Source organism: Cyprinus carpio, chromosome B15 (genome assembly GCF_018340385.1).
Source record: "Cyprinus carpio isolate SPL01 chromosome B15, ASM1834038v1, whole genome shotgun sequence".
Lineage (NCBI taxonomy): Eukaryota > Metazoa > Chordata > Actinopteri > Cypriniformes > Cyprinidae > Cyprinus > Cyprinus carpio.
In genome coordinates, this window is record NC_056611.1 from 7,232,112 (window position 1) to 7,244,400 (window position 12,289).

The 12,289-nt window shown below is 35.0% G+C and overlaps 2 long non-coding RNA genes across 2 annotated transcripts; both read right to left on the bottom strand.

The window, feature by feature from the left end:
- Window positions 1-9,521: 9,521 nt before the first annotated feature.
- LOC122139717 lies at window positions 9,522-10,100 on the bottom strand. Its single transcript, XR_006156491.1, has 3 exons — window positions 9,904-10,100; window positions 9,651-9,734; window positions 9,522-9,586 (listed from the first exon to the last, which is right to left on the bottom strand). It is a non-coding gene; the product is annotated as an uncharacterized LOC122139717 (long non-coding RNA).
- Window positions 10,101-10,117: 17 nt separating this feature from the next.
- LOC122139718 lies at window positions 10,118-10,676 on the bottom strand. Its single transcript, XR_006156492.1, has 4 exons — window positions 10,613-10,676; window positions 10,467-10,517; window positions 10,323-10,376; window positions 10,118-10,186 (listed from the first exon to the last, which is right to left on the bottom strand). It is a non-coding gene; the product is annotated as an uncharacterized LOC122139718 (long non-coding RNA).
- Between the last annotated feature and the right edge of the window lie 1,613 nt (window positions 10,677-12,289).

Below are 12,289 nucleotides of genomic sequence, written 5' to 3' on the forward strand. Positions count from 1 at the left end.
ACTGCCATTTGTGCTCTAAAATGTCGAGCCTTTCGTCCACGCTGTTCATCGAAGCTTCAATGTCTTTAATTTTGGAGCCATGACTGGAAATAGTGGCTTTAAAGGCAGCTGTAGAGGCGCGTATTTCAGCGAGAAACTCAGTCCTTACTTTCATCAGGGGCAAGAGAAGCACGTTTAGCTTTAGGCATAGCAACTAAAATAATAGGTTCCAGCAAGCATTAAAATGTGCTCTAGCATTGTAGATGTCCTCTTAAAGTATTAAGAATACTTAATGTTCCCATTGACAGATGAGAAAAAATAACATTTACGGAGCAGCTCCCGGAAGCACCTCACTCACTCAACTGCATGACGGATCCCATTATTAATTACTATATTAATAATCACAATACAGCTATATTTATTTTATCTTTGCTATTATAAATAAGAACAGATGCAAAAAACTAAACATATAAATGAAAAAAGGAGAAAAAGTTAATTTGAATGAAATCAGGAGAGCTCATAATGACTATCTCATCAATATCAAAACAAAAATAACAAAAATAAAAACAAATAATAAGAATAAAAGAAAATATTAAGACAATGCAGCTGCATAATTTATTCATGTCACAATGCATGCTGGGAGCTATGGGAGAGTTACACAGCAAAAAATCCAGAGTGAAATTAACTCTGCTGGGAGTACATGTGAGACCACACTCAAGAGTGTGAAAGTGTTAAAATAAGAGTGTTAAATTAACACTAAAGCAGAGTTTAAGTTAATGAGATAATTAAGTGATTAATTGAGTGATGATTGACCATTATTGAGCAGGATGGAGTCGGCTTCTTCAGGACTGTAATGATGGTGGTAGCTCTGAAGCATGTGAGGACAACAGCCTTATAGTTTATAAATAGACTTCAAGTTTACAGGTTATAACTGCATCTGTCTCGGATGTAGAGTTGTGAAGTGTTTGTGCAGAAAATTATTAATGCGCATGCATGACAGGGAGGCACCCTCGCCTGATAATGAAATAACTGATAATTGGGGTGCCTCGCATACATGAGAAATATATCTACAGAAAGTTTGAAATGGCTACATTTAAATGAACCAATTCAAAAGAAAGCAAATACTCCCTGATTATGTAATCTGTGAAGGTTCCCAGCTAGCAAAAAGTCGTCTATTAGACGTTGAATAGACATAAACCTTCAATGTCTGATTACGGTCCACTGAATGTTGAAAATGAAAATTGAAAAGACGTCAAATTTGTCCAACTTTTCAACGTTGAAAACAGGTTGATCTTTAACGTTTACTAAATGCCTATTGTCAATTCTCAAGTCCACATTAACATGCCAAATAACATTTTATATTAACATATGAATGAAACAAAGCTTTAAAGGGTTAGCTTATAATAACTTTATTAAACCAGCACATTTTAAATAGTGCAAACAGTCAAGTAACCAACACAGATTTCACATTAGAGTATAGTGCAATAAACATAGGTCGGTCCAGTAACCAACACAGTTCACTTTCCAAGAGTCAACAAAACACAACTCTAAGAAAGAAAATGTGCACTAAATGTTCACACTTTGCGACCTCCACCTCCAGCTCTCCCTGGAGCATGTTTAAGTGCCTCAGCCATGGCAGCCCTGATTTCCAATTCTGTGGCTGTTTTACTCCACTTCATTACTGCGGCTGCAAAAGAAAATATATAAGATGGTGCATGAATAAACCACGTCTTACATCATTAAGGCCCCTACTACACATTGTATTTACATTTTATCAGTTTACAATTGCATGGATTTGTATACCTTCCCAAAAGAAATACAATTGGTAAGCCAAATTATATATACAGTAGGTGGCCATCCAAAACGTTGGTTCTACCGCCGCTTGTACCGCTGCCGCGGCGTCTGCAAAGTGCATTTGCAGCTTTTGACCGCTGAGTGGCGCTTTGATCACAAGTTTACAAACAAGCGCATCAAAGCACATTTTCGCAAATAGACGTCAGCTTTGCCTCACCGAAGTGTTATATTTGACTGCAGTCGGGGGAAATGAAAGAAAAAATATTTAATATTCACAGATGAAAGTTTAGTCCTTATGAAGATATGTGCGTTTCTTAGAACGAATTCAAGCAAGATAAATATCAAGCCTATGAGCCTGTTCTTATATTTTCTCTACACCATATTTTAGATTTCACACATTTAAATGGTGTGCAGTATTATTTATATAATATGCATTAAGGGTTATATTATTCAAAAGAAATTGTGGTTAACTTTGCATCGGAGCATTAAAAGTGGTAGCCTATTGTGAGCTAGGCTTGCGTGTTTTATAAATTATTTTCTTTATTTTAGTAAAACGTGAGGCACTGAATAATTTCACTCCCATTATTTAGGCCTAATTAAAACAAGAAACAAATAAATTAAACCTGCACGATTTAACTAAATCACTGAAACTCTAAAGAATGGACTGATTAATAAAACGTCCTCATGTTTAAACTCAAGTTCTCTCATTATAATAAAAATGCACACGATGTAAAAAAAGAGCTTCATTGATTGACAACTTCAGTCTTCTTTACTTGCTTTCATGTAATTTAAGTAAAATAAATAAATAAATAAATAAATAAATAAATTGTAGCCGCATTTAAATGCAGGTTTGTATAATATTCCTAAAATATCAGTGCAAGATTTGCTCGGCGCGCATGATGCTGAGTGCTGGCAGCATTTATTCTTATTTGTCTACATATTTTATCTTCATTACAAATCTTGTTTGGTTATATTTAGGATAATTGCATGCAAAAAAATATTTGCTTTGTAATGCATATGCAAAATGTGAATTATTCATATTGAAGTGTTTGTGCGAAAATTATTATGCATGCAAGACAGGAAGGCGCCCTCTCGGTCACGTGATTTTTTTCCTAATAATGAAATAACTGAAAATTGTGGTGTCTCACAAACATGAGAAATATATCTACAGAAAGCTTGAAATGTCTTTTAAACGAATCAATTCAAAACGAAAGCATTATGTAATCTGTGAAGGTTGTATTTCTCTTTAAATGTGCGTCCATGTGGAGAGAGTCAGCACTGTGAATTTCATCTTGCAACCGACAAGAAAACATTTATTTATTAATAAATAATTAAAATGTCTCCTTTTTCACAATTATTGGGCTACTTCTGCCTGTGCTTTGGGGCAAACTTAATGCATGTGCTTGAGCGTGGAATATATTAAGGCTCATTATGGATTATAGATGTAAATTTATTATATAAACCTGCGATTAGTTGAATAATGACAAATGAACGACTAGTAACTGGAAAAATCTTACGTGGGAGGCAGATCTATTAAATACCCTCTAGACATCGCTATTAAAGTTTTTAAAGCATTTTATATGCGTTTGCATAAATTCTTCTTTCAGAACGGTCTGTAACAGACAGATGCCGTAACACTGATTTTTCCTCTGAAACACAAAAACGAAAATTGAAATAAAATTGATATTTTATGTTTTGAGAATGGCCAGCCCTTCTCTGCAGATATTGTGCTTCTGGTTTGTGCATTTTAAATCACATAAAGTCTACAAAATATATAAAAACTCTTTTTTGTCACGTCTGTAAAAAAAGCCTATAAAACATGTTCATAAACGGATACTTTACTGATGTCTGGACTGTTTGGGATTTAGAAAAACTTCAATATATTGTTCATAAATAGGCTACATTCTGTGAAATTGTATATTTCACACTCTAAAAAAATATTGTATGGACGCAACAAAATAAAATGGCCGACGCTCCACTCAGGGCTCGTAGTTGTGATTGGGCTCTATCCTCCCCCGTGCATTTGAGACACGCTGCTGAGGAGAGCATGAACGGAGCGATTTTATTCTGACTGGAGCTAGGAGAGGATTTTTAAAAAGTCGGAGCGTCGTGGTTTTCACTCGCTCCAGCACCGCTCCATCACGAATACAATTCATGCCAACAGCCCGTAATATAACTACATATTTAGCAATAATTCACATGATAAACATATTTAGCTATAGCTTGATACACACAATCTCTCCGATCAGAAGGTTATAATGACGGCAATAGTCGAGCGTTACAGGCTAGTTCTCAAGGAGTTTGTCTTCCTTTTACTGATTATTTTCGGGTTAAGGCATGATTTAAACAGATACAGCACATTCACACGCAATCGCTGTTGCAATAATGCATTCAAACAAATGTAATTTTACAGTGCTACTTCAACTGATTTTGAAATCTGTAAGAAATGCATCGATCTGTAGATAAAATAACTGACGAAAATGTACTGTTATTTTCATCACAAACAAAATTTGCACAGCAGAAAGCAGCAATTTTACTTTTTAATGCTGATAATGTTATTAGTTTGGTAGCAAAAAAAAGTTTGCACACAATAGCCTAATCCCATTTGAAACTCTCCTGTTATTTAATTATTTTATTTTATTTTATTTTTATAGGCTACGTTATTAACGTAACATTTCAACTTTATCCACGGAGCGAGTGCGGAGCAGTGTTTCTGGTATCAGTGAGCGCGGAGCGGAGTGATTATTAAATGCTCGGAGCGCGGAGGGAAATTGTTGCCGCTCCACTCTCACATACTCTGCTGCTGAGTGAGAGATGTTTTGCCCTACCAAATGAACAAGACCGTCCGGTGTAGACACGGTTAGACAGTATCTGCTGTATTTACAAATAATTGATATAAGAAATAAAAATAAATACATAACCTAAACCAGCGGCATAACGAGATGAAAATATAGACTAGAAAATATATTTACCCTTGCTCTGTCCTGCGTCCATGACACTGACTCACTGCGGAGCTGCCAGTTTTAATCTGAACAGCTTTTAACGCCGAGTGGATGGTTAGATGGATGATGAGCTAGTATTAAAAAAATGAATTAATAAATAAAATAAAGGTCTTTCCAGCATTAAGGTAATAACAATAGCTACTGCTCTTTTTAATCCTCTTGTTTCAGTTATAAATCTGACTGGTAAATGATAAAGAATTATATTAAAACTTGTTTTGAACAATTTATTTGTCATTTGAATATTGATTTTAAGTAGGGAGGCAAAAAAATCGATTCAAATCGTAAATCGGATTTTTTGTGAAAAAAAAAAAACGGGAATTTTTTTAGGCCATCGCCCAGCCCTAATGCAAGTTTTTTTTTTTTTTTTTTTTTTTTTAGTTAAGGCAACTTCCTCTGAAATTAAGTTATAATAGTCAACGTTTGAAGTGGATCAAACCTTTCTTTAAAGTTGTCCTAAAACCTGTTCTGCAAGTTTGATACCCTCATAAGACACTGTCCGTATGAAAGAGCAAGAGATTCACACCTTTATCTCGACCACCACAAGCTATACAGAACTACCCCAAAACCCCAAGCCCCCTCCAGCTGAACTGAACTCGGTCTGTTTTTTGGCTGTGAGGAACGGTGTGTTGTCATGTTAGTGGGTTGAAACATGCCTGCACTCACAGCAGCCCTACTCTTTTTATTCATTATTTTCCCGCAGCCCATATTATTATTATCTCTAGACCAAAATAATAAAAAATTATCAATTGATAATTAATCATTATTTTTGAGAAAATCGTAGACGTTTGTGAACGTAGACGTTTGAGGCAGGCTTTAAGACCAAGAGGAGTCCTCTGTCAGCTGCTCCCGCTTCACAGCGCGCGCGAGCTCTAACTGACCCAGCTTCACTGTCCACGTTTGGATTTTATAAAATTAGTTTGAGGCGAATACAACATTGATCATGAGCCCAACATTTAGCAAGGCGGGAAAACCTTCAGTCTACCTGAAGAAAGACGTGTTTCATTGAGCTAGTGCTGTAAAAATAGAGATTAAAAAATAAAAACACTAGGCTATTCTTAAACTTGGAGCTCATTATATTGAAGTACAAATCCAAACACCAGAAGCAACCTACACTCTATAAGTGTCACGAAACGCACACAGACAGGTAGATCCAAATGCAGTGTTTATTAAAGGGTAATCCAAACTCATAAACAGTCCAGGCAGGGGTCAAAACCAAACATAAACAGTCCAAAACATGAAACACGAACATCCACTAGGGAACCAGGAAAAAGCAGGGTGACATGCAACAAGGACTCCGTAACAATGACAGAACAACCAGGGTATTTATACACAGGTGCAAACAATGTAAGTGGTGACAGCTGAATACAATGAACAGTGATGAACAGATAAGGCTAGTGGGAAATGTAGTTCTGAAGGGGGTGACAATAAGGGGAAGTGAGACCTCTAGTGGCCACCCAGGGAGACACAAACCAGACACCGTGACAATAAGTGTTCTTTCATTTAAAAGTATGCATTTTATTTATTCACAGGTTATATGGTTGAAATAATATTTTAGTTGAAACTTGAAGTGCCATTGTTTAAAAAAAAATGCATCATAGAAATGTTTCATAGACCTTCAGTTGTTATGCTTTAAAATCCAATGGACAGACATAGGCCTATATTATTGTACATTATAAATATTTGGATTGTCCCTTATTTTCTTAAAGAGTAAATACTTATTTTCTTCAAGAATAAACATTATAAATAAAGAATAAAAGAAAGAACCTCTATTATCCCTTATTTTCCATTTCTGAAGTTAATTTGCAACCCTGATGATGATGTGACTCCCCTGACAGTGGCACGTTCCTCCAAAAAAAATTTAATAAAATAAATAAATAAATAAAATAAAACCTTGTTAGAGCTATGTGAGCGATTAATAGATTTAAAAAAGAAAAAAAGTGTGTGCTTGGTTTCCGAAATGGAAAACGAATACAGCTCGTAAAAAAATTATATGATGAAAAAGTCATGATAACATATTATTAATTCATAGAAATAATTTAAGCAATTAAAACCTTTTTCTAAAAATACCATATTCAACTTGAATTTCAATACTATTAAACTGACTTTAAAATCTCAAGGAGTTTATAAGTTGAAACACAGTGCATGTTAAATAGTCTAAATGAACTTGTATCTTATATAGTATCCGAAGACCTTGATTGCATGTTAGCATAAAACTAACAATATATTTTGACTTTTTTTTTTTTTTTTTTTAAATGAACAATTCCTGTATATAATATGTGAAAGCAACCTTTATATCAAACATTTTGAAATCGTCCACAGCTGAGCATCGCGGGAGGCAGATTGAGCGCGCGGAATGAATGTGATGCACAAAGTCATTTTCGGATGCAATGGAAAAATAAAGTTGGATAAAATTATAGCTACACGAAAACTGTAAATAGTTAACAACATAGCCTAGATTAGGCCCATACTCTGTTCCTAAGTATATAATGTAAATTTGTTAACCCACAATAACACATTTTAACCGATTAATCGCCTATTTTCGTTTGCTGCATTTTTTTTAAACACGCTAAAAATAAATTACATTTGTAAGAGTTGCATTTTATTACATTCAGAAATCATAACGGCAGGCCTAATAATGCTATAGGCTAATGTACCAACAGGATATTTTTAGTTCCCTGCACTTTACAACAAATCCTTTAAATTCAACAAGTTTATCAGAACAGAACAATAATTACAAATATATAATTCTAATGGATAAATATAAATGCAGTTTATAATAATATAGGCTTATAAACAAAAAAATAATAATTAAAAATAATTTAAAGCGATACATAAGGTTGGGCTTATTTCTCTCATTCGGGACAAATCCAAACATGTTGCCCATTTGAAGCTAAACTCTTATTTATGAGGTAAAATAGGCTTTGGATTTCATACATGTTTCAGTATCGACGAAAAAAAAAAGAAAAAAAAAAAAAATCATGAGCAAAAATATGCCAAAGTGGCCCGCTGCTCGCGCAGCATGGCTGGTGAACGACTACTGTTTCCAATGAATGTGTGCGCGTGAGGCACCAGCGCGATCAAAGTCACAATTCACAATTTTTGGTCACACAGTAAAGGCATAATTCAAAAATGCAAAGTGTTAGCAGTTTGAAAAATCAAGAATAATAACAGAGTGAATAAGAATTATTTGTAAATGCTGCACCGTTCTCATTTCGCTCTGCAAGTGGAACCTGAAGATTATTATTATTTTTTTTAACCAAGAATGAACCGAAATGAAAACATTTAGCTTTTAATCCGTATATATATATATATATATGTAATGACTGTTTAATAACAATAGCATGCATAAGAGCCTTTGTGTAAAGGTCTTTCTTTAAATTTTTGATGAGTAGACTGTAGCCTAAGACTATCCTATTTTTTAATGGGTTTTAAGAATGTTATAATGTATATTATAATGTTATTGTTGTTTTACGTCTTGCTTTCATTTTACAATTACATTCATTTCGCAATCCGTCCCTTTGCGCCACCTGGCAGTAGTTTCGCAAATGATTTTAACACGCGACTTACTTGCAGTTAACGCCGCGGCACCTGTATAAACATGAAAAATGCAGTTACCTTTTACCACAGAGTAAAGAACGGTATCCTGGAAGGCTTTTTTCTCACTGCGACCCCACCCCTTCATGTTGAAAGCAGCCATTAGGCTGTTGGTGAAAAGCCTGAGAAAACTTGCAGAAAATCATATAGTGAGGTCAACGTCTACATTCTACAAATATTCCTTTATGCTTGCATTATTCTTAATGAATCATCTCTTTCTGCATTTATGCTTTTCTATGTGCTAAGAGGAGGGCAAACAGAGCAGGCAATGAGTAAAAATTTAACTGCATAATTACATTCTATATTCTGAGCATGTGACAGTTGTTTAATACCTGTCCATTACTTTATGGACGCAGTCTTTGTTATTCCTCCCTCCCACCTTTGAGAGCTGGGACACCTGTACATGACACATGAAAAGCCACTCAATACATTATGAATAAACCAATGGTGTTGTAAATATACTGATTGTTGCCAGATTGAGCTTAAATGGGAACTAGTCATGTTGACTCATCCATACAATAACACATCCTATAAAGCTGTGTGCATGTTAACAGATGCTGCGAAAAGCATATTTTTTGCACAATATAGATAATTTAGACTTTTTGGAGACTTGGAGGTCTAGTCTTATTGACACAGTTTAGTCCAATTTCTGTAGAAATCATACCCTTTGTTCCCAGAGGTTGCGTTCCTTGAGACGTGCCTCTTCTTCAGCAAAATCTTCAAAGGTTTCTAGCCTAGCAACATGGACAGCAGAATTCAGCGGCTCATAGTGCCTTCCGACTCTTTTTATCTCATCAAGAAGTTCAACTAGCTTTCCAAGCACTGACTTCTGGTATTCTGTGGAAGAAAATACATTAATTTATTTATTTTTGTTTGTTACTTTATGATTATTAAAGAATCATACAATAATAAATATTGACCATGGACGTACTAGCTTGAGACATGGGGAATAAGCCTCTCTTGGACTGTGATGGCATTTGAACTCCACGCTGAGGTGTGCGAGAATGCCTAGATCCTGAAAAAAACAAAGTTGAAGCTCATTAACATTTAAAGACAGCTGCTCCTGCAATAATGTCAATAAGTGAGGTAGGAGAATTGACAACTATGAAGAATGCAACTGATCATGGAATCACTGAATGAGGATGCCCAACCTTTTCTGCTCCCGGACTGTGATTGCTTACGAACTCCACGCTGAGGTGTGCAAGAACCCATAGATCCTAAAAAAATTTATTAAACAAAAAACAGCATGGAAGCTCATTGAAATCGTTTTTAAAGACTCACTGGATGAGGACGCCCGACTTTTTCTGCTCCCGGACTGTGATGGCTTTCGAACTCCAAGCTGAGGTGTGCGAGAACACCTAGACCCTTAACAAAAAAAACAGCAAAAAAAATTGCATTGAAGCTCAATGAAAACGTTTTTTTTTTTGCTCCTGCAATAATGTCAATGAGTGAGGTAGGAGAATTGACAACTATGAAGAATGCAATTGATCATGGACATGAAAAAAAAATGTACTAGCCAATTAAAAAAAATTACTGGCTGACTCTGGACTAAATGCTTCTGATGATTCAGACCTTGTGGGTGAACGGTGATGTGTTGGACAAGAACATCCAGAAACTGAAAAAGGAACAGGAATGGTTGAAATACTTTGTTTTGAACCCATACTTAAAAATACTTTATATTCAATTTGCATTGTGAGCAAGCAGAATAAATAAAAACATGAAATTACTGTCTGAAGATGCAGGACTCACTGGTTGTCTAATGGTGGTGTTAGCCAGATCTGGGGGTGCAGGTAACTCGAGCAGCATTGCATTTTGTCCTGTGGTTGTTAAAAGAAATTCCAAAACCAGAAGCAGTACATCAACTTAAATGACAGAAAAACTCATATTGCCAACCATTCCCTGAAGTTTGATAACTGAATTATACCACTGGACCAGCCCAGCTATTTTACTCACCCTTATGTGAGAGCTTAACCTTTGGCAGAGGAACCGGAAGCAACACTGTATCCTCTAGACAAGAACATGCACAATGAAATTAATCACAGTAAGATAACGATGAATACTAATACAGTTTACACAAACAACTTAAACTGTACTCACCCTTTTTCTTGTCTGGCAAGGACTCATCCTCCTCAGGAGACAAATCTGACCCTGCCAATATTATATCTGTCACTTATGATATGTGATTGTTTACATTATACGCTCATTGTTTAATGCATGTCCTTAAATAGGACCAAATAAATTACCTTGAACATAATCTTCAAATTTGCTTCTTTTCTTCATTCTCTTTTGACTGACTGTGTCCTCCTCTGCCACATAAACTTATTTTAAACTACATCTCACAAACTCCTTCCCTCTTACTAAAAATCAAGAATGAAAACAAACACTACTAACGATAGTAATACGTATTCGAGTATTATAGTATTGTAACTAAAAAAATTAAATTAAAATTAAAAAAAGCCAGAAATAACATTCAAAATATTTTTTTTTCACCTGATGTCACTTTGACTTTAACAAATTCAAAGCTTAACCAATCCTCTTGTGGTTGTAAAAGGCGCTTATGTGCCACAGACACGTTTTTTTAGACGCCATCGCACCACTTTGGTCTCTGTGTCAATCCAGTTCAATGGCAAAACTCCTTCCATCTGCTTCCCATTCTCCACCCAAACAGCCCGTGTGTATACCATTGCCTGAAACACAATTAGATTATTTAATTTAGAACTACACATTTCCTTTTTTACATGATGCAAACAGTGCACTACTATTTTGAATAATAGTAAATATTACATACATTATTTGTGTTCATTTCCTGTGCTCCATTCCATGGAGGAGAGGAAAAAGGACATGCCCTTGTTCACAAGGGAGACAAGCAACCTTCCGGTAAAGGTCTTTGGTTTGCAATAACTTTGTCTTTTTTCCGTTTTCTTTGAACATAGCCTTGACTCACATGGCTTCTTAAAAAAGTCTCCTGTGTCCTTTTGGCTCAAGGTTGTCATCACTATCCAACTGAGCAATGGCATTAACTTCTGCTTTTCTTTTTCTCCAACTTCTTAAGTATGTCATATCTGCAACAGTAATATAAGTGTATGTTGATATTGTAAATTTTTTAAATTGATTTGATTTTTAAACATTATAAACAAAGTTTTATAGTCTTTGCTAATTATAGGAGGTACATGTATGTGCAGACATCATGATGCTTGCTTTAATTTAAATAGTGTAATCCTGGATTCTCTCAAGGACTGCCAACGTTTTGTAAGGATATCTTTCTTGTAATAATATTAAGTAATATTTGTGGTTCTTGAGATCAGTTTAATTCTCCATTCTCAAATATTTTGATAGAAATTTCACAAATATATTAATTGTATAAATAATTGGTTAGTCAAATATACAACATTCTTTTAGTGATTTTTTTTTATATATATATAACTAAATTTTAGAAAAATGTATATGTTCAACTCAAACAATCAAGTAAATGATATTCAGAGATTTTCTTAATTTAATAAAGTTAATTATTACTGAGATATTTTCTAAGCCACTGAATACTTTTTTTAGAGTGTGTACTGTAGAGAAAATGCAAACGCATATCAAGCTGCTCTGTAACAACCATGGCGACCAGAGTCCTGCACAGGTCCATTTTTGGAGACCCGCCCCCCCAAAGTTCAGCACCAGATCCAACCCATCACCCGTGATATCAAAATTAACTTTGATATCCGCGGTGATGATATCCGCACCCACCCAGAGTCAGACCCGTTAATATTTGGCCCGTTACCTGACCCATACAAAATCCTTCCAATTAAAGTTCTTTATTTTTATTTATTTATCCAGTTAAAATGTTGTTGTTGTTTGTTGGCTCAGTCTGAACATGCTGAACAATGATTATTAAATCAAACAACAATATGGTTTATGATAAATCAAAGTAGCCT